Genomic DNA, 23,642 nt, shown 5'->3' with positions numbered 1-23,642 from the left:
GCAAGTCGAGATTGCTACGGAAACCAATCCGTACAATCGGGGCAGCAGCGGTGCAGCGGCAGCAGCGGCTAATCGGCCACGGCGGCGCGTGAGGAACACGCGCGGTCTTCCGGGGCGGCGCGTGGGGCAGCGTGCGGCTTCGGCTCGTGCGCTGCTCTTCGAATCCTCGATCTTCGATCTTCCTCCTCTCGGATTTCACCTCGTATACTTCGATCTACTAAACACGTGGCACTAGACACGTAATAGTTAGAAAAACGGAAGAAAAAGAGAAGGAAAGAAGCTACCAAACCAATCGGCCGATGGACGGCCGATTCCGGCGAAACGGCGGGGAGAACGGCTGGTGGTGGCCGCGGAAAGAGAGGCCGAGAGAGAGAGGGGTGGACGGCTGCTAGGGTTAGGGTTGCACTTGTGTGTTTGTGCAAGACCTATAAATCAAGTATTTATATGTCTTGCATAAAACCCTAGCGGGCTTAAGTTAGACCGGGCCCAACAGCTTAAGTCCGTTAGTACTTTTACTTGCTCGTCTCTCTTAATTCAATGACCGAAAAATTGCAACGATTACATTTTCGGAACCATTATAATATCCTCGTCATTACGAGTGGCATCTTTCATTTTCCAACTTTCCAAAAGTGGAAACCCTAGTTCAGTGCACTTTCTAAATTTGGAAACTTCCCGATTTAGAAAGTTCACTAATACGTTCGCCTATTCTTTTCCTTTTCTTATTCTCATTCATAATTCCAAATTACGAATGTTGGACTCAATCATATTGACTTCCAATCATGCAAAGATAAACTATTTTATCTCTGACCGTTTATTCAAAGATCTCATGTGCACGAGCAGTGGACCCTCGATGGTTCAGGTGTAAGCTAGCCGTGGGCCCACAACTCTTTGTGGTCAAAACTCGTCCCTTAGAGTTACGATTAAGATGAAGCTCGTTTCACCTTAATCACCCAACGAATCAAGATAGGCGTCTAGCAACTACGCGTCATGATTCCCTAGATACAAATGAAGTGCCTGCAAGAACCTTCAGATATAGTTAACGTATAGTACGGTCCCTTCGATTCATATGTCCCGATCGAACTAGAGGTGTTGGTTCATCGAGACCTCTTTATATGTTCGATGAAGGTGCGATCGTTCTAAGTGTTGTAATCCTTACGTGCATGACTTAGAGAATCGAATTCTCTAATCATCACTTAGTCAGCTCTGGCCAGAGACTTAGAATGATTACAAACTTTCAGAACACATTGGACATCCAAGACTATTCTAGCGATCGAATCCCCGACTACAATGCACTGACCTCCCACTAGATTTCGGACTGCACGAACACTGGCCCTTGGGATGGTCCTCGGTGGAACTCAGGGAGAGGTCACGATACAGCTGGTCCTCTAGTGAAGTCACAGTGATGTCTAGGTCATAAGGACTAATGGTGTACAACTATACCATAGATATCTCTACTCGATTATTGGGAACCACTTAGAGATTTCTAGGGTGAGGGAGTTCAGTGAACTCGTCAACTTACGAGCACCCACTTATGCATGCCGATATCACAATACCGTTTACTGATGAGATGCAGTACACATACACTAAGTGCTAGTCTTAATGGGAAAGGCCGATATCCTCATTAGTGGCGTAACCCTTCGACTAGGAACACGTTTAACAGTTATAATACTTGAGCAAATATCTCACGATCCTAACGATCAATTACTAGTACTTGTAATAACTGTAAGGACTATATCTATGCTTGTGACAAAGGGACAAAGATATAGAATGCCAAGGTGTTTTATCATTAATACGAATAAAGGTTCGTTTATTACAATAATAAATACGAAAGACCACAGCCACAAGTTGGCTTGTTGGTCACCTACTCTAACAATCTCCCACTTGACCTAAAGCCAACTACCCATAAATCGCAATCCCATCGACTCTCGATGTTTCTCATGGACCGATCTCGGTAAAGGCTTCGTGAAGGGGTCTGCAACGTTCTCTTCCGAGGTGACTCGTTCAACCTTGACTTCACCTCTATCAATGATCTCTCGGATCACGTGATACTTCCTCAGAATATGCTTCGACTTCTGATGAGATCGTGGCTCCTTAGCTTGCGCCACAGCTCGGTGTTATCACAGTACAACGGTACTGGATCACTAGCATCAGGAATGACACCCAACTCTTGGATGAATTTCCTTATCCAAGTCCCTTCTTTTGCAGCTTCGGACGCTGCAATGTATTCCGCTTCGGTAGTGGAATCGGCCGTCGTGCTTTGCTTGGAACTCTTCCAACACACGGCACCACCATTAAGCGTGAATATAAATCCAGAATTCGACTTTGAGTCGTCCACATCCGATTGAAAACTAGAGTCGGCAAAACCCTCTAATTTCAACTCGGCACCCCCATAGACCAAAAATATATCCTTAGTTCTTCGCAAGTACTTGAGGATATCTTTCACGGCTTTCCAGTGAGCCGGGCCGGGGTTAGACTGATATCTGCTTGTGACACTCACAGCATACGCAATATCGGGTCTCGTACATAGCATGCCATACATTATGCTTCCTATGGCAGAAGCATAGGGCGTCCTTTTCATCTCCTCGATTTCACTAGGTGTTTGCGGACACATAGATTTCGAGAGACGAACCCCATGGGACATTGGCAAGAATCCCTTCTTGGATTCTTCCATGCTAAACCGTTTCATAACGGTGTCTATGTACAGGCTTTGGGATAAGCCAAGCATCTTCCTCGCTCTATCTCTATAGATGCGTATTCCTAATACGTAAGATGCTTCTCCCAAATCCTTCATTGAGAAACGTGTGGACAACCATGCTTTCGTTTGCTGTAACATTCCTACGTCATTCCCAATGAGTAGAATGTCATCAACGTAAAGCACTAAAAATATCACTGCCCTCCCACTAACCTTCTTGTATACACAAGGTTCCTCCGGATTCTTCTCAAAATCAAACTCTTTGATAGTTGAGTCGAACCTAATGTTCCAACTACGGGATGCTTGCTTCAATCCATAAATGGATCGCTGGAGCTTGCAAACCTTTTGCTCACTTCCAGAAGATATGAAGCCTTCCGGCTGCGCCATGTAAATTTCTTCCTCAATATCTCCATTAAGGAAGGCGGTCTTCACATCCATTTGCCATATCTCGTAGTCGTACCACGCAGCTATGGCCAGCAAAATCCTAATGGACTTCAGCATCGCGACTGGCGAAAAGGTTTCCTCATAGTCAACACCTTGCTTTTGAGTGTATCCTTTTGCTACCAATCTATCTTTATAGGTCGATACCTTTCCATCAACTCCAATTTTCTTCTTATAGATCCACTTGCAGCCTATAGGAACAATTCCTTTGGGTGGATCTACCAAGGTCCATACCTTGTTGGAGTACATGGAGTCCATTTAGGATTTCATGGCAGTTAGCCAATGTCCCATGTCCGCATCCGATACGGCCTCATTGTATGTTCTTGGATCTCGTCCAAGATCAACATGATCTTCATCATTTTCGAGGAGGAATAACCTATCCGGCATTTTTTGAACTCTTTCGGATCTACGTACCGTAGGTTCAGGAGGTATATTAGTGGTTTGTTGTATTGGTTCGATTACTTGTTCTTGTGTTTGAACTTCACTTTGTGGTTCTTGAACTACTTCAAGTTCTATCATGCTGCCCTTTCTATCGAATAGAAACTCCCTTTCCAAAAAGGTGGCATTTCTCGAAACAAACGTCTTTGCTTCTGTGACATAGTAGAACTCGTATCCCATCGAGTCTTCGGGATAACCCACAAAATAGCACAAGTCGGATTTACTATCCAACTTATCTCCAACTAATCGCTTCACATAAGCGGGACAACCCCATATCCTAATATGTTTGTAGTTGGGTTTCCGGGAATGCCAAAGTTCATAAGGTGTGGATTTAACTGCTTTGGTGTTAACTCTATTCAGCAAATACGCGGCAGCACGAAGTGCATGACCCCACAAGTATGCCGGCAAGTTTGTGAACCCCATCATTGATCGAACCATATCTAATAAAGTTCGATTCCGATGTTCGGAGACTCCATTAAGTTGAGGAGTTCCCGGTGGAGTCCATTGGGATTGAATCCCATTTTCTTTTAGATAGTCAATGAACTCGATGCTCAAGTATTCTCCACCACGATCGGATCGTAGCTTCTTAATACTTCGTCCGAGTTGCTTTTCCACTTCGTGTCTAAAATCTTTGAACTTTTCAAATGTTTCAGACTTGTACTTCATCAAATACACATACCCATACCTAGAATAATCGTCGGTAAAGGTAGCGAAGTAGTTATATCCACCCTTCGCACTAACACTTAGTGGACCACATACATCTGTATGGATCAAATCCAAAAGACCCTCGGCTCGTTCCATTTTCCCTTTGTAGGGTGACTTGGTCATTTTCCCTTTAAGGCAAGATTCACAAGTTTGTAGTGATTTCACGTCCTCCAAAGAGAACAATCCTTCACTGACAAAATCGTTCATCCTTCTTAAAGAGACATGACCTAATCTAGCGTGCCAAAGTTGTGCGGGGTTTTGATCTATCTCCTTACGTTTTGCTGATATAACATTAATAGGTATTTCACTTGGATTTAGTTCATACAAGTTGTTTAATAGCCGTCCTTTGCAAATTAAATTCTCATTCTTTTGTATAATGCAAATCGAATTTCCAAAAACAAAAGTAAAACCTTCAATATCTAATACAGGAATAGAAATAAGGTTTCTAATGAGCGACAGAACAAATAAACAATCGTTCAAAACAATAGGAAAACTAGAATCCAAAACATTTAAGTAAATTGTGCCAATGGCTTCAGCAGCAACTCTTGCTCCATTCCCCATCCTTAGGTAGGTCTCACCCGCTCTAAGCCTTCATATCTTCTGGAAGTGAGCAAAAGGTTTGCAAGCTCCAGCGATCCATTTATGGATTGAAGCAAGCATCCCGTAGTTGGAACATTAGGTTCGACTCAACTATCAAAGAGTTTGATTTTGAGAAGAATCCGGAGGAACCTTGTGTATACAAGAAGGTTAGTGGGAGGGCAGTGATATTTTTAGTGCTTTACGTTGATGACATTCTACTCATTGGGAATGATGTAGGAATGCTGCAACAAACGAAAGCATGGTTTTCCACACGTTTCTCAATGAAGGATTTGGGAGAAGCATCTTATGTATTAGGAATACGCATCTATAGAGATAGAGCAAGAAAGATGCTTGGCTTATCCCAAAGCCTGTACATAGACAACGTTATGAAACGGTTTAGCATGGAAGAATCCAAGAAGGGATTCTTGCCAATGTCCCATGGGGTTCGTCTCTCGAAATCTATGTGTCCGCAAACACCTAGTGAAATCGAGGAGATGAAAAGGACGCCTTATGCTTCTGCCATAGGAAGCATAATGTATGGCATGCTATGTACGAGACCCGATATTGCGTATGCTATGAGTGTCACAAGCAGATATCAGTCTAACCCCGGCCCGGCTCACTGGAAAGCCGTGAAAGATATCCTCAAGTACTTTCGAAGAACTAAGGATATATTTTTTGTCTATGGGGGTGCCGAGTTGAAATTAGAGGTTTTTACTGACTCTAGTTTTCAATCAGATATGGACGACTCAAAGTCGAATTCTGGATTTATATTCACGCTTAATGGTGGTGCCGTGTGTTGGAAGAGTTCCAAGCAAAGCACGACGGCCGATTCCACTACCAAAGCGGAATATATTGCAGCGTCTGAAGCTGCAAAAGAAGGGACTTGGATAAGGAAATTCATCCAAGAGTTGGGTGTCATTCCTGATGCTAGTGATCCAGTACCGTTGTACTATGATAACACCGGAGCCATGGCGCAAGCTAAGGAGCCACGATCTCATTAGAAGTCGAAGCATATTCTGAGGAAGTATCACGTGATCCGAGAGATCATTGATAGAGGTGAAGTTAAGGTTGAACGAGTCACCTCGGAAGAGAACGTTGCAGACCCCATCACGAAGCCTTTACCGAGATCGGTCCATGAGAAACATCGAGAGTCGATGGGATTGCGATTTATGGGTAGTTGGCTTTAGGTCAAGTGGGAGATTGTTAGAGTAGGTGACCAACAAGCCAACATGTGACTGTGGTCTTTCGTATTTATTATTGTAATAAACGAACCTTTATTCGTATTAATGATAAAATACCTTGGCCTTCTATATATTTGTCCCTTTGTCACAAGCATAGATATAGTCCTTACAGTTATTACAAGTACTAGTAATTGATCGTTAGGATCGTGAGATATTTACTCAAGTATTATAACTGTTAAACGTGTTCCTAGTCGAAGGGTTACGCCACTAATGAGGATATCGGCCTTTCCCATTAAGACTAGCACTTAGTGTATGTGTACTGCATCTCATCAGTAAACGGTATTGTGATATCGGCATACATAAGTGGGTGCTCGTAAGTTGACGAGTTCACTGAACTCCCTCACCCTAGAAATCTCTAAGTGGTTCCCAATAATCGAGTAGAGATATCTATGGTATAGTTGTACACCATTAGTCCTTATGACCTAGACATCACCGTGACTTCACTAGAGGACCAGCTGTATCGTGACCTGTCCCTGAGTTCCACCGATGACCATCCCAAGGGCCAGTGTTCGTGCAGTCCGAAATCTAGTGGGAGGTCTGTGCATTGTAGTCGGGGATTCGATCGCTAGAATAGTCTTGGATGTCCAATGTGTTCTGAAAGTTTGTAATCATTCTAAGTCTCTGGCCAGAGCTGACTAAGTGATGATTAGAGAATTCGATTCTCTAAGTCATGCACGTGACGATTACAACACTTGGAACGATCGCACCGTCATCGAACATATAAAGAGGTCTCGATGAACCAATGCCTCTAGTTCGATCGGGACATATGAATCGAAGGGACCGTACTATACGTTAACTATATCTGAAGGTTCTTGCAGGCACTTCATTTGTATCTAGGGAATCATGACGCGTAGTTGCTAGACGCCAATCTTGATTCGTTGAGTGATTAAGGTGAAACGAGCTTCATCTTAATCGTAACTCTAAGGGACGAGTTTTGACCACAAAGGGTTGTGGGCCCACGGTTAGCTTACACCTGAACCATCGAAGGTCACACTGCTCGTGCACATGAGATCTTTGAATAAACGGTCAGAGATAAAATAGTTTATCTTTGCATGATTGGAAGTCAATAAGATTGGGTCCAACATTCGTAATTTGGAATTATGAATAAGAATAAGAAAAGGAAAAGAATAGGCGAACGTATTAGTGAACTTTCTAAATCGGGAAGTTTCCAAATTTAGAAAGTGCACTGAACTAGGGTTTCCACTTTTGGAAAGTTGGAAAATTAGAGATGGCACTCGTAATGACGAGGAAATTATAATGATTCCGAAAATGTAATCGTTGCAATTTTTCGGTCATTGAATTAAGAGAGACGAGCAAGTAAAAGTACTAACGGACTTAAGTTGTTGGGCCCGGTCCAACTTAAGCCCGCTAGGGTTTTATGCAAGACATATAAATACTTGATTTATAGGTCTTGCACAAACACACAACACAAACCCTAACCCTAGTCGTCCACCTCTCTCTCTCTCGGCCTCTCTCTCCCGCGGCCACCACCGCCGTCCACCCCGCCGTTTCGCCGGAATCGGCCATTTATCGGCCGATTGCTTGGTAGCTTATTTCCTTCTTTTTTTCTTCCATTTTTCTAACTATTACGTGTCTAGTGCCACGTGTTTAGTAGATCAAAGTATACGAGGTGAAATCCGAGAGGAGGAAGATCGAAGATCGAAGAATCGAGGAGCAGCATACGAGCCGAAGCCGCACGTAACCCCACGCGCCGCCCGAAGACCGCGCGTGAGCTACACGCACCGCCACGGCCCGTCTCGCCGTTGCTGCTGCTGCCCCGATTGTACGGATTGGTTTTCGTAGCAATCTCGACTTGCTAAGCGCTCCTACCTCACGCTTCAAGAGGTAAACACACGAATCCCTTGTTTCGATTCGTCTACGTTTAAACTGTATATTCATGTTTGCTTTCGTATGATTTTATCTGATTACGTGTAATCGTTCTAATCGTTGCGAGCATGTTATTTGGTTTAAACGCGAGCATGTTCATTGATTTAAATTCGGTTAAATTATTTAGCATGTATGTTGTTTTTAATTTCGCTGGAAGCCCAAAGGTACGCAATTAATTGATTTTAATTTGTCGGGCATGTGCTTGTGTGCTTTAAAGTCGTTTAAATCACATTAAATTTTTGTTTTCCGCTCCGTACACGTGCCCGAAACCCAACACACAAGACATATAAATCCAATTTATATGCTCCTTGTGACAACCCTAACATGCTTAAGTTAGGTTAGGCCCAACAGTTTAAGCTCCCTTTCTTTCTTGACTCATTTCTAACAAATGAATGCTCGCAAAAATATACAAATTATATTTTCATGAGGAGAAAAAAATTCTGGTAAATACGATACCACTTTTCAATATTCTAATTTCTAAAATTGGAAACCCTAATTTAGGACCTGCCAAATCGGGAAACTTCCCAATTTAGAAAGTTCACTAAATTTTCGTCGAATTCTTTTCATTTACTTATTCTCATCCGTAATTAACAATTACGAATGTTGGAACCAATCTCATTGACTTGCAATTACACTAAGACCAACTAATTAATTTTAGCTCGTTGCAAATAAGGATCTCAAGTACACGAGAAGTGTGTCCCTCGATGGTTCAGGTGTAAGCTAGCCGTGAGCCCACAACACATTGTGGTTTAAACTCGTACCTAGAGTTATATTTAAGATGAAGTTAGTTTCAACTTAATCGCCCAACAAATCAAGATTGGCGCCTAGCAATTACGCATCATGATTTCCTAGATACAAATGAAGTGCCTGCAATAACCGTGTGATATAGTTCACGTATAGTACAATCCCTTCAATAGATATATCCCGATTGAACTAGAGGCATTGGTTCATCGAGACCTCTTTATGAGTTCAGTAACTGTGTGGACATTCTTGATTATATAATCCGTTCGTGTTTGACTTAGAGAAATACATTTTTGTAATCACGACACTTTAAGTTGTGGCCACAAACTTCATGGATTATAACTCGCAAGAACACACATGATATCCATGGCTGATCAAGCGATCGAATCCCCTACTACAATGCACATACCTCCTACTAAAATTCGGACTGCACGAACCCGGGCCCTTGGAGCGATCATCGGTGGGACTTACGGACAGGTCACGATATAACTAGTCCTCTAGTGAAGTCACGGTGATGCCTGGGTCTTAAGGATTAATGGTGTACAACTATATCATAGAAACCTCTACTCGATTATTGGGAATCACTTAGAGATCTCTAGATTGAGGGAGTTCAGTGAACTCATCCACTTATGAGCACCCACTTATATATGCCGATGTCACAACAACATTGATTGATGAGACACAATACACAGACAGTAAGTTCTAGTGTCAAACGGGAAAGGCTTGTATCCTCATTAATAGCATAACTCCTCATCTATGCTTATACAAGGGACAAAGATGTAGAACGACAAAGGGGGTATTTTCATGTATACGAAATAAATTATTTACGAGTAGCGTGAGAAAACACAATAATTAGTTGGCTTTTCGGTCACCTACTCGAATATACACATCGTTTTCCACTTGACACACACTCCTCGGTTGTCGCGAGCAACGGCACCGATCCGTTAATAATCTTGATCTTCTGGAAAAGCCGCTTCGAAATTAACCTTATAGGTACGCGGCGGGGTAGCACTCCACACCTCTGGATATGCTTCATGGTACGCCAGCGGGGAGGGCTACAATTGATGTCGATATACTTCCAAAAATTTATCGCACCAATTCAACACTTCGATGCCTGCACCGTTGGTTCACCATGTAGCCTCTATTCTCCCCACACCCATAAATCGCATGCACAAAAGTTTTCGTGGCAGCCCCAGAGCGAAAGCAGAAGGGCGTGACCATGATCTTTCGTTTAAAGAGAGCCACACATGTCGGGATAATCTTAGCGCAAGCTCTCCAGCAAAACATCTTCACCTTGGGGGTAATCCGAAGCTTCCGAATAAGTTTCCACCGGTGAGACGAGCTGCTTCCCCTTGCCGTTCCGCCGTCCTTATGTCGCCGGCCCAGATCACCATCCGTATTCATTAATTAGCATGAAATAGCATGATCGAACTAAAAACCGACTGTTACTTGTGCAATTCCAAATCCACCGATTGCTTACACCGGAACAACCAATAGGAGTAGAAAGATTCTCGCATGATCGATGGTCCATAAAGTATGTTGAATCAAATCCACGTTTCACTGCTTGGTTGATGGATCCATTAATTCCGGTACTCGATTCGGAAAGGCTGTCCACACCGGCCGTTTTGTAATAATGCGCAAGTTACCCTCTTCGCAAAGCCATGCATCACCCCAAATAAATGTATCTGATCCATTGCCGATTTTGCGACGAAGCCCCTTTTCAATATCCGGTCGAGCTTTCAAAAAACTTCGCCATGTAGCCAATGACCTGGTCCCCAAAGTGGCTCGAAAAATGTTTGAGTGGGGAAAGTAGCGAGCCTTTAGTATTTGTGTCAACAGAGAGTTCGGAAGTGTGAGAACTCTCCACAATTGTTTCGATAGCATTGTCAGGTTGAACCGTCTTAAGTCTGTGAAGCCCATTCCCCCGTCCCTTTTGCTTTGGCACGTTTTATCCCAAGATATCCAAGCCATCTTCCTGCTCGACCCATTTCCCCACCATAATCTTTTGATCGCCGCCTCTAAATCCAAGAGTACGCCGAATGAAGCATAAACCAGCTCATAAGGAAAGATGGAATAGCCTGGAAAACTGCATTGATTGAGCACCTCTTTTCCGGCATGCGATAGATCATTTTCCCCCCAACCCTTTATTCGATTCCAAAGGCGTTCCCGGATATGTGCAAACACCTCTTTCTTGGTTCGTCCGAGTAAAGCTGGCTTACCCAAATACTTGTCGTGCCTTTCAACCACTAGAAAACCCAAAATGTATTGAATTTGATATGAGTCCCACTTGGTGTTTGCGGACTGAATACCATGTTCGTGTTCTCCATGTTAACCACGAGTCTGGAAGTCTCAGTATACCGATCCAATACCTTTTTCAGCTGTGTTGCATCCTCTTCCGTTGCTTTACAGAAGATTAGAGTATCGTCTGCGAAACACAAATTGGTGATGATTGGCACTGTGGGAGCTACTTTTATACCATGCATCTCACCCATATCAACCACTCCTTATAACATATGAATAAGAACATTTAAGCATATGATAAAAAGATATGGCGAAAGTGGGTCGCCCTATTTCAATCCCCACGAAGGGGAGACTGAGCAAAATTGTGAGCGTTGTCCATTCTTCACTTCTAGTATTTGTTTTTGTTTTTGTTTGATCTGCTATTTCTTTTTCTTTCTTTTTTTTCTTTTTTTTTATTTGATCTGTGTATGAAAATTATAGTTGTGATTAAGGGTGGAAACAAGTCGAGTAGAATCAAATTCATTCCTTAAGTTTGGTTGAATTTTATCGAGCTTTTAAACTTGTGTTTGAGCTTGAATTGATAAGTATCCGAGTAGAGCTTAAAACGAGCATTAACGACCGAGCCAGAACCATTACTGTCTAATATACCTAACTCATACCTAAATCATTTACAATTTTAACTTGAATACGACACCCATTTACCATTTATATTGTAAAAAGAGAAAAACAAATTAAAGATAGTTCACTTTTATTCATTCGATTATATCAAACCCCTTAACATATGTATAATAATATAGTAAATTTAAGGATTATTAATACATTAACTATTTTTAGTGTTTACCTAATATATTTTATACTTGGCAATATTGAAAAAGTAAAAAAAAAAAAAATCTTATTGTTTATAACAGTTCTACCATATAGTTTTCAATTAAAAAAAAACACACACAAATAAGTATCGACAAAAATGATGCTACTTACATATCATATTCATTGATCAAATTTTCAACTAATTGGATGTGTGTTATATACTCCAATTTATTTATCATTTTCATGTAGTATCTTACACACGAGTTATGAAATTATCAAGGGGTTTACTATTCATAGTGCAATTTTTTCCAGTTACAGTGCAAAATAATTCATTTGTCAAGAAATCCTTTAACTTTTTTTCAAATTCTCTCGACCTCCGAATTCTTAAACTTTCCAAATCATCAATTTTTTCCGATAATATCAATTAGAACACAATAATTATCAATATGAAACAAACCTACTTCAATTTTGAGATAACAAACGTATTTTTTTATCGAATTTTGACATTTTTTATGCATTTCGTGTTGTATTGCACGAAATGGAACACTGCATTTCGTGCAATACAACACGAAATGCCATTTTTTTCATAAATTTGTTTTATTTCGTGTAAATTTACACGAAATGCAAGTTTGTATTTCGTGTAAATTTACACAAAATAAAACAAATTTATGAAAAAAAGGCATTTCGTGTTGTATTGCACGAAATGCAGTGTTCCATTTCGTGCAATACAACACGAAATGCATAAAAAAACATAAAATTGTGGTTTCGTGTATCGTAAAAAAACACTATTTCGTGCTTCTTTACACGAAATGCCTTCATCCATTTCGTGTTAGGGAATACGAAATGTTCATGCACGAAATATAGTTGGGAAAGGGTTTGAGAGAATTGTGGTTTTTTTCTTTGAAAATTACAAATGAAATAAAGTCGCACTGCAAGGTGGTAAAATTTGTTCTATGAATAGCATTTCAGATTATCAATCACAATAATATGTAAATATCAAATAATTAAACATATATATTATAAATGACCTAATGCCCAAAATCCATGGGTAAAACAATATTTTTTACTAAAATTATCCATCCCCTATAATGGTTTCAGTAACGTGTTTTAAGTAGATCGGATATCCGCGAATACGGATACCGGATCGAATATATATATATATATATATATATATATATATATATATATATATATATATATAGGGCTGGCAATCGGGCCATATGAGCCGAGCTTGGGTCGGCTCAAGCTCATATACCATTGGGCCTCGTTATTATAGGCTCAAGCTCAAATACCATCGGGCCTCATGCCTATAAGCTCAAACTCGGCTCACGTATTTTTTCGAGCTTCGAGTTTATATCTAGCTTATATCGGACAATATATAAATTACGTATTTTACAACTTTGTAGCCGAATATGTTAAAAAAAAACAACTTATACTATGATTAATTAAGAATATTCATTGCAAGTGGAAAACAATGATATATTAAAAGACAAAACTTATACCTAGAATAATCATTGAAAGAAAACAGCAGTGTCAAATTAAGATTACCTCCATTGATGATAAGAAAAACCGTCAACTTAAATTTTGCAACATACTGTTAACGTTAGGGTTTTGCATATACTAGATTTTATATTTATATAAATGAAGAAAAGGTTAGCATTTTTTACATTAATAAACTTTTCATTTGGATTTGATTAAATTTATGAATTAACTACTGCTAGTTGTTAACTTGTTTACATCCATTCGGGTTGAGATATGGTAAGCTCAAACTCGGCTCATAGTTTAATCGAGTTTAATAAAAAAGCTCAAACTCGGCCCGGCTCACAATTTATCGAGCTCGGCTCAAATAAAATCGGGCCGAGCCATCAGGCTTCGGGCAGGCCCGGCTCAATTGCCGGTCCTATATATATATATATATATATATATATATATATATATATATATATATATATATATATATATATATATATATATATATATATATAGGGTAAATAACACTTAACCCCCTTTGGTTTGGACATTGCACACATGACCCCCTTATGGTATGAAATTAGCACATAACCCCCTTGAATAGAAAACTGGAAAAGACTAAATCACCCCTATCAAGTAAAAAATTCTTGTTTTAATTTAAAAATGATTATTCTTTAAAATGAAAAGCTTAATGTATTTTTTTGTAAAATGAGAAATAGAATATATTATTGTGTGTTTTTTTAATTTTACAGCACAAAAGGTATAAAAAAGTTATTGTACGATAGACAATTTATTCGATTTTAAACATCAATTTGAAATTTTTTAACATTATCATAAATTATGATTATTATATTACTATTTTCTATATAATATATTGTATTATAGTTGTTATCGAACTTTAATTTTTTTAAGAAACAAAGTCTTTAGTTTTTTTTATTCTTTTGGAAAAATCTAAAAAAAACATTTCTCTAAAGTTGAAATGAAAATTAAATTTAAAAGAAAATATATGTGCGGTAAAATAGAAAAAACACAATAATATATTATATTTCTCATTTTACAAAAAAATACATTAAGCATTTAATTTTATAGAACAATTATTTTGTAAATTAAAACAAGAACTTTTGACCTGATAGGGGTAATTGAGTCTTTTCCAGTTTTCTATTCAAGGGCGTTATGTGCTAATTTCATATCATAAGGGGGTCATGTGCAAAATTTTAAAACCACAAGGGGGTTATGTGCCTAATTTCATACCATAAGGGGGTCATGTGCAAAATGTCAAAACCACAAGGGGGTTATGTACCTAAATTCATACCATAAGGGGGTCATGTGAAAATATCCAAACCATAAGGGGGTTAAGTGCTATTTACCCATATATATATATATATATATATATATATATATATATATATATATATATATATATATATATATATATATATATATATATATATATATAGTCGAGCTCCTACATAATTCATAGGTTTTCGAATGAAAATATATGTACAAACTTGTCTCGTTTTTTGTTAACTGTCGGGCTAAATACCCAACAAGCAATTGCACGTATCGCAAACAAGTACTAAAAATGGACTCGTGAGAGTCGGATGTCGATCCCACATGGAATACTCAAATTACCTAATTCTAAGTACCAAATTCTTGCAATTATGATTTTTATCCAACCTACGCAAGGTTGTTAAATTTAATCAACTAAATCATTAAAACTAATTATAAAAGCAAATAAATACGAAAGAATATCAATAAAAACGGATCTAGGATTTTATCTTCCGCTATGCGATAATTCTTCACCCAATTAAATCTCTATCATGCAAGTTACGATTCCTGATTATTAACCCGAGACACTCAATTACTCATAACCCGATGTCGCGTGTATTATGAGTCTATTATTCATAAACGATTCACTATATGTCTATGCAAACCAATTATGAATAAAGCATTAAATAACAAGTCTCGTAAACAGCTACCTAAAGTATAATCTGTATATGTCTACGATAATACATGCAATTAACAAACTCATCCGGTGAAAACTACTCGAATGTTCTTCTATCCATGTTCTAATTATTAAAACGATATTTCAATCAATTCTAACAATAACACATAGCAACATAAATTAGCTAGGTTCGTGCGCTAAATAAGATCAAATAGAAGAAATAATCATGGAATTTAAACTTGCATAATGTTAGAAAAATTGGTTTGAATCACGACATAGGGTTTCAACAAAATTCTAGATTAAAAACTTAGCTACTCGTAATTCTTATGATAAACAAAATAGAATAAATAAAATAATTAAGAAAAACTATGCTTGAGTCTTCGTTGATCTTCGTTCTTCGCGTTTTGTAGTGTAAAATTTCGTTCTTATGGTGTGGAGACATGTTGCTTTTATAGGCTTTTCATGATAAGGAAGTAGTGGAAACCCAATAGGAATCAATTTCCGCCACTTTCCCCCACAGGATTTGTTCTTCGATTTTTGCCATGTTGGACTCCGAATTTTGGAATGTTGCGTGAATAAGAATTGTGGCCCACGAAATTATGTTTCTAATGCCGCTAAAATCAGCTGATTTGGAGTTCGTTTGAGTGAGATATGCTCGAAATGGTGGACACTGCCAAAGCTGTGGCGAGATTCCTTCTTCCAATTTTATTTATTTCCTTATTTGCAACTTTTTCCTTTTTTTTTTTTTTTTTTTTATCTTTTTTCCTTCATGGACACCTAATTCTAGTTTTTCACCTATAAAACACAAAATCAATCAATTAAAGCACAAATGTAATTAAATCTAAACAAAAGATCCACGTAAAGTAACCGTATTGAGTGTAAAATCTACACTCAACAAGTTCCACCGAGGACCGCTCCAAGGGCCAGTGTTCGTGCAGTCCGAAATCTAGTGGGAGGTATGTGCATTCTAGTTGGGGATTCGATCGCTAGAATAGTCTTGGATGTCCTGTGTGTTCTCATAATTTGTAACATTTAAGTTTCTGGCCAGAGCTGACTAAGTGATGATTAGGGAATTCGATTCTCTAAGTAATGCACGTACCGATTACAACACTTAGAACGATCACACAGTTATTGAACTACAAAAGAGGTCTCGATGAACAAATGCCTCTAGTTCAATCGGGACATATGAATCGAATGGACTGTACTGTACGTTAACTATATCACACAGTTCTTGCAGGCACTTCATTTGTATCTAGGGAATCATGATTCGTAGTTGCTAGACGCCAATCTTGATTCGTTGGGTGATTAAGTTGAAACGAGCTTCATATTAATTATAACTCTAGGGACAAGTATAAACCACAAAGAGTTGTGGACCCACGACTAGCTTACACCTGAACCATCGAAGGTCACACTACTCGTGCACTCGAGTTCTTTGAATAAACGGTCAAAGATAAAAAAATATTTAATGTTTGCATGATTGGAAGTCAATACGATTGAGTCCAACATTCGTAATTGAGAATTATGAATGAGAACAAGAAAATGAAAGAACTAGGCAATCATCTTAGTGAACTTTCTAAATTGGGAAGTTTCCAAATTTAGCAGGTCCACTGAATTAGGGTTTCCAGTTTTAGAAACTGTAAATCGAGAATTGGCATTCGTAATGACGAGAAATTTCAATGATTTCGAAAATACAATTGTTATAATTTTTCAATCATTGAGTTATGAGAAACGAGCGAAGAAAGACTAACGAACTTAAGCTGTTGGGCCTAGTCCAACTTAAGCCCGTTAGGGATTTTATACAAGACACTATACATACAAGATTTATAGGTCTTGTAGAAAGAGACAAGACACAACAATCCATAGCCGCTCACGCTCACCTCCACTGCCAATCTCCACCGCCGTCGTCACCGTCGCCCGTCGCTGGAAATCGGCACCCATGCGCCGCCACTCCTCGGTAGTTCTATTCTTTTTGTGTTATTCTTCCGTTTAATCTAAATTTTGCGTATATAAGGCCACGTATTTAGTAGAACTCGGTATATGAGGTGAAATCCGAGAGGGAGAAGATAAAGGAGTCAAATCGCCGAGAAGCAATCGTCGAACAGCCGCCACACACGCCCTAACCGCCGCCCGAAGACAGCGCGTGAATCTCACGTGCCGCCGTTGTCTGCACGTCCGTCGTCGCCGCTGCTCCCGACTGCACGGATTGGTTTTCGTGGTTGTTAGCTTCAATCCGAGAACTTCCCTCATGCTTCTAGAGGTATTTTTCGGATACGTTTTTAATTAAGTTTTAATTTAATAAGATTAAATTATATGATATTCGTAGTATGATTTTTCATGAATTTCTATATGTAATTTTTTATGTATGATTCGTGATTTACTGCGGGCATGCTACTTGATTTAATTATCGAATTAATAATATGCATGTTGTATTTTAATTTTTTGCTGGAAGCACGTGCTATGTGTAACACTCTTATGAAACGTGTGTGAATATCCTTATGTTTTAACGCGTTTTTAGTGGGATTTTCTTGTATCTTTCAAAGATTCGAATGTTTACAAAAGCAAATTGAAAAGTTTTTTTTCTGCATTAATCTGTGTGCTTTCTATATGGCCAAGTGACCTGCTCCTGACTCCACTCCAGCTGTAACTTCTGAAGTTGTTGTCACCAAAGCTGATTTCACTCATTTCCAGACTCTCGTCTAGGTCCAGCTTTCTCAAGGATTAGCTTCTATTCAGGATCAATTGATCACGACTTTGGCAGAGTCTGGTCAGAAGGGAGAGTAGCAACAACTCTAGAGCCCTCAGGCAAAGCGGTCTCTTGCAAAGCGGTCCCTATGTGGGGATGGTGAACCCGTTTTCTTGAGATTATGCAATTATGATTTTATGATTATTTTTTATACTTGTTATGATTGTTAGTGCATGAACTTGATCAATTTATGTGCTTTATCTGTGATTATTGGGATTGACTCGACAGAGCTATTTTGATAATTAGACGGTAAGTATAAGAACCTTCGAGTAGTTTTCACCGGATGAGTGTGTCAATTGCATGTGGTGTCGTAGACATACAGATATCACCTTAGGTAGCCATTTACGAGACTTGTTAGTTAATGCTTTATTCATAATTTGTTTGCATAGACATATAGTGAATCGTTTATGAATAATAGACTCATAATACACGCGACAGCGGGTTATGAGTAAATTAGTGTCTCGGGTTAATAATCATGAATCATATATTTCATAATTGAGGGGTTTTGGGTGAGCAATTCTTGCATAGGAGGAAGATAAAATCCTAGGTCCATTTTTATTGATATTTTCTCGTGTTTATTTGCTTTAATAATTAGTTTAATTATTTAGTTGATTAAATTTGACAACTTTGCGTAGGCTGGATAAAAATCATAATTGTTAGAATTTGGTACTTAGGATTAGATAATTTGAGTATTCCCTGTGGGATCGACATCCGACTCTCACGAGTTCACTTTTACTACTTGTTTGCGATACGTGCACTTGCGTGTTAGGTATTTAGCCCCAACAACCACCACCACCATTGTTCCCCGGACAGCTTGTGACATCAAATAACTCATATATTTCCTCTTTAGTGTTCTTTCTCCGAGTCGTATGTGTTTGTGTATTTTTTTTCATAACTACTCAGTGGTTCATTTTTGTAAAATAAAATAAAATAGAAAAACGTTTCGAAAGTAAATTTCAAATAATTTTGGTCAATTGTTAGCAATATTTATATGCATATTTAAGGGCCGGGCCGGGGTATAGTACTATATATGCAAGAAGAGAGAGTGTTCGTAATTACACGGCATTACTGAAGTATGATATTGGTGAAGTATTCACGTACTCAACATCGATTTTGTTTGATTATTGATCCATGTCTTGATGGTAGGATGTCGGACCTCCGACGCCATTAATATGCTCTTAAAACATCATAAAATGTACTTAACTTTATAGTGCTTTAATACATACATACCTTAGCTCCTACAAATTTAGATTAGGATTCTACCTACTCTAGAGCCTCCACTACCAAGTAATTAATGACTCAGCCCCACCCAGGCATCCGTCCATAGGCGGATGGTAATCGGGGCAAAGGCGCATACCGGATCGAGTCACCAATTGCTCTGTTGCGGAAGTTAGGGAGTTGGAAGAGTCATAGTCGAACATGCTGCCTTTCCTAACACCAATTAATTTTAGAATAATAACCGGTAGCTATATATTAATAATACAAAATCCACACCAATATACTACAAATTCTAGGCAAACGTAACATTAATGAATGTTATATGCATTCACACCACAAGTTGATAACAATTTAATTTCTATCCCTTATAAATATATATCATCATAAGCTAATTAAGTACACATACATATTTACAATTCTGCCATCCTCATTTATTTTCTCTGCAAAATAGAAACAATGCAAACAGTTATGCCAACAAAGCCAACGGAGACAAGAAAAGACTTGAGAATTAATAATCTCCCCCCGCAAAACATGAATATGAATATTCTACAGAGATGTCTCCACATTCTTCTCTGCTACACAAAAGCTTCCAAAGAAGATTCTGGCTGGATTCTTGCCGGGCGCATGAAGGAGTCGCTCGGTAAAGCTCTCGAAGAAGAGCCCATCCTCGCCGGAAGGCTGCGGCGGCAGTCGGAGATTTTGAGATTGTTCCGAATGATGCCGGAGTTCGAATGGTGGAGGTGAGAGCTGATCATGTGAAGTTGGCTGAGTTTGTTGGTGAGTTGAAGGCTAATAAGAGAGAAGCTAATGATATTGTGTTTTGGGAGGATATTGTGGAGCACAACCCTCAGTTTTCACCACTGATCTATATCCAGGTTTTTTTTTTTTTTTTTTTGATTTGTTTTTTAATTTTGTTAGGTTAAAAAAAAATTATATTTAAAAAAATATATATATATTTTTTTTTTCTTTGGATTTTTAGTAGGTTTTACTAATCTAATTATAGATTCTTTTAGATTTGTGGGAAAGGAAAGTACTATCTACAAAATAAATACGTGAATACATAATGCATTAGAAAAATCACATATTTTTCTACTATTTTTCCATGCAGCACGGAAATTTCAACAAATTTTTTGGACATGTTTCGTGTCCGACGCTCGAGAACACCTGTTGGATACCTTGTATGCCATTTTACAATTTCTAACAAGTTAGAAACCTATTTGAATAACAAATTTTCAAATATTTTTGTTGCTTTCGTAATTATTTACATGATTTAATAATCAACTGCATATTACTTTGAATATGTTTGTCTCAAAATATATATAATAACTTATATATGTTTATATAATATATTTATAAATATACTCCTATATTTTTAATGTTTACACGCCGTTGACTAATTTTATTGGTATATTCTTTTTGCAGGTGACAAACTTCACTTGTGGGGGATATTCAATTGGAATCACTTCGAGCCTTCTTCTTGTGGATCCTTTTACCTTTTCAAATTTCCTTAAAAAATGGTCCAAAGTTCACAAAACCATATTTTCAAGAACTAATATCCCCAAAATTCCCTATTTTTACTTTCCTAATTATGTATCATCTCCTAATGATTATCGACTAATTGCGGGCTCTAATCATAAGGCATGCAAAAATAATACTACTAATTACGTAGCTGCTCAAAGTGTAATTCTCACAGTTCCGAAAAATATTCTTCGCAATAATCACAAGAATCTTGCTGCTTTATGCATCGAAGAGGCGGAACGAAAAACGGGCTCGAAAATGGCATCGAGCTTGTCGTTGTTGCTACACAAGTTGCCTTGTGAAGAGGAGGATGCTTATAATAAAGTTGAAATGTGTTCAAGAAAAGGGCTTTTCGAGGGTTTATTAGTATCGGAAAACAAGATTAGTGGAGTAATCATCACTAGTTGTGCAATTAGAACATGGGATGAACTCGGATTGGACAGTTTGTGTTTCGACGAAGGAAATAAAGCTGATTATGTTTCTTGCTGGATTAGTTCGTCATCGGCGGTTAGTGACGAAGGCTCCGTAATGATTATTAATCCTTCGAGTGATGACACCGACACTTTTGGAATCAAAGTTATGGTCACATTCGATTAAAAGTACGCTTGGTTTTTTTTTTTTTAATAAATCTAGATCGATATATTGCGTTGCACTGATGGTCGACACACGTAACTTTTCGGGATTGAGATTTAGTTACACGTCGTGCAAAATCGATGCATTGGAATATAATTTGCATCAATATCATATTTTCCCTAGTTTAACTAGTTAGCTAGTTAGCTCGGCTTTATTGGTTTTTTTTTTTTTTTTTAATCCTTAGACAATTATTTTCTTCTAATAAAGATCTTGTGCTATTGCATTATATATATGTAGCATTTATTCTTGTTATTAAGAGCATCTTCAGCCTTCTATTATTTGGAGTTTTGGCTCTGTATAAGCTACATTTTAACTTTGTTTTTTTTAAGGGTAAATTACAACCACCCCTGAAGTATGGTTAAATTACAAAAATCCCCCTTATATTTGGGTAATTACAACCACTCCCCTCAACTATAAATCTTCTTAGACGTCCATACTTGTGGTTTTAAATTGAGCTAATAGCACACACCCCTATGTTATTTTTAATTGTTAAAAAAGTTCTCATGATAAAACAATGGTTGCGGCTATATGCAAGACTAATTCCACTTGTGCAAGACCAAATTAAAATTTTCAATGTATAAATACTATAATACCCTTATCTATATATAATATAAAAAGAGGATCTATGGCCTCAATGATTGACATGTGGCATCAATTGATTAGGTGGCATTTTTATTTATGGATGTTTTTTAGTTATTTCCTATTTTACATTTACACAATCATTTAATAATGACCACATGTATATATATTATTTCCAAAGTTAATATTTTATAAATTCGAAATAAAAAAATCTTATTTATATTTTCAGTATTTCAAAATATTTTTATTGAAAAAAATTCATGAAACTCAATTTTTTTACGAATATTCAAATAATTTTCATAAAAAAAAAGTTTTTTTAAATACTAAAATATTAAAATAAAGGAATATGTTGTTGTTGTTGTTGATGTTTTTTTTTTTTCTTCAATATTTTAGAATATTCGAATATCCATTCCATTAAAAATAATAATAATAAAATGTTTTATTTTTTAATTGAACTATTTACTAAATATACACTATTTTTTTATATAATTTTTATTATACCATATTTCAAATTAAAAATAATTATACTATTTAATAAATATGCAATATTTTGAAATTTGAAAATTTAACAATTTAAATGCAGTATATTTTAAGAAGGAATCTATAATTTACTCCTATGCCACCGATAAATATATTTCCATAACTTTGTAAAGCTTTCTAATTTAAATGCAGTATATTACCCCAATCTATATAATATATAAAGGGAGAATACACAATCAAAGTTTTTGTATCTTCAATTTTGACCCAACATTTTTTTCATTTCTGGACTTATTTCCATAATTATTATGGAAATTTTTAATGTATGAATATTCATATTTTTTTATTTTGTATATATTTCGTATTTTATGTAGTATTAATTCCTTCAAATATTTTATATTTATAGAATTAGATATTTATATTTTTAATTTAAATTAATATATCAATTTCAATATATTATTAAGATTTATATTTATTTATTAAAAAAACGCGTGTAATCAAATATTTATATATTTATATATTTTTTAAAATAAAATATGTGTATCAATTTTTTCAAATAATTCAGAATCTCCATAAAATATTTTGATTAGGATAGTAAATAATGGAATGGTAAGAATATTTACTAAAATGATGTGATTTAAGTTTAATAATATTCACTTCTTTACATATAGGATATATTCCTAGAATATATATCTACAATATTTCTTCTCAATAAAAAATATATCATCCTTCTATTGCATTTAATGTTTTTTATATTATTACCATATTTAGTTGATTGTTTCTTTTTTCATTTTTCATTGAGAAGTATATAAACCCACCACATATTCACTTATTCCACCATCATTTTTTTTATTATGGATTTAGTTATTTCGTCATTTTGTATTGAGGTTTTCATTGTCATTATTGACGTCTATTGATATTTTCATCTCATGATTTTAATTATTTTGTATACAGATTATTATTATTAATGATTAACTGTTATTCAAAACTATTTAAACTCATAAGAAATATCATTTATGGTATTTAAATCATAAATCATATTCGTCCATCATGCCTTATAAATGATAACTTTTTTTTCATTAGTAATATATATTATTTATTAGGGAAATTTGAAAAAATCGTTTAGGCTGATAATTAATACTAAGTTTCCTAATATTTGTTTGATTTTTACCTTTTTACAACATTTTCCACCAATATAAATATCGATATCCATCACTTCAAATTATGTAGCTAGGATACAAGTTTGATCTCTTTTACACAGGATACAAGTTTGATCTCTTTTATTTA

The 23,642-nt window shown here is 36.9% G+C and overlaps 1 non-coding gene across 1 annotated transcript; it reads left to right on the top strand.

Annotated features, from left to right (window-relative positions):
• Nucleotides 1-19,426: 19,426 nt before the first annotated feature.
• Nucleotides 19,427-21,464, top strand: LOC105976374 (uncharacterized). The gene is made up of 2 exons (XR_016031030.1): nucleotides 19,427-20,023; nucleotides 20,571-21,464. It is a non-coding gene; the product is annotated as an uncharacterized LOC105976374 (transcript).
• The last annotated feature ends 2,178 nt before the right edge of the window (nucleotides 21,465-23,642 follow it).

The sequence above is a fragment of the Erythranthe guttata genome, chromosome 4 (genome assembly GCF_056151865.1).
Source record: "Erythranthe guttata isolate IM_541 chromosome 4, IM_541, whole genome shotgun sequence".
Classification (NCBI taxonomy): domain Eukaryota; kingdom Viridiplantae; phylum Streptophyta; class Magnoliopsida; order Lamiales; family Phrymaceae; genus Erythranthe; species Erythranthe guttata.
Note: the sequence above shows the minus strand (reverse complement) of the source record. Positions and strands in the feature narration are given on the sequence as shown.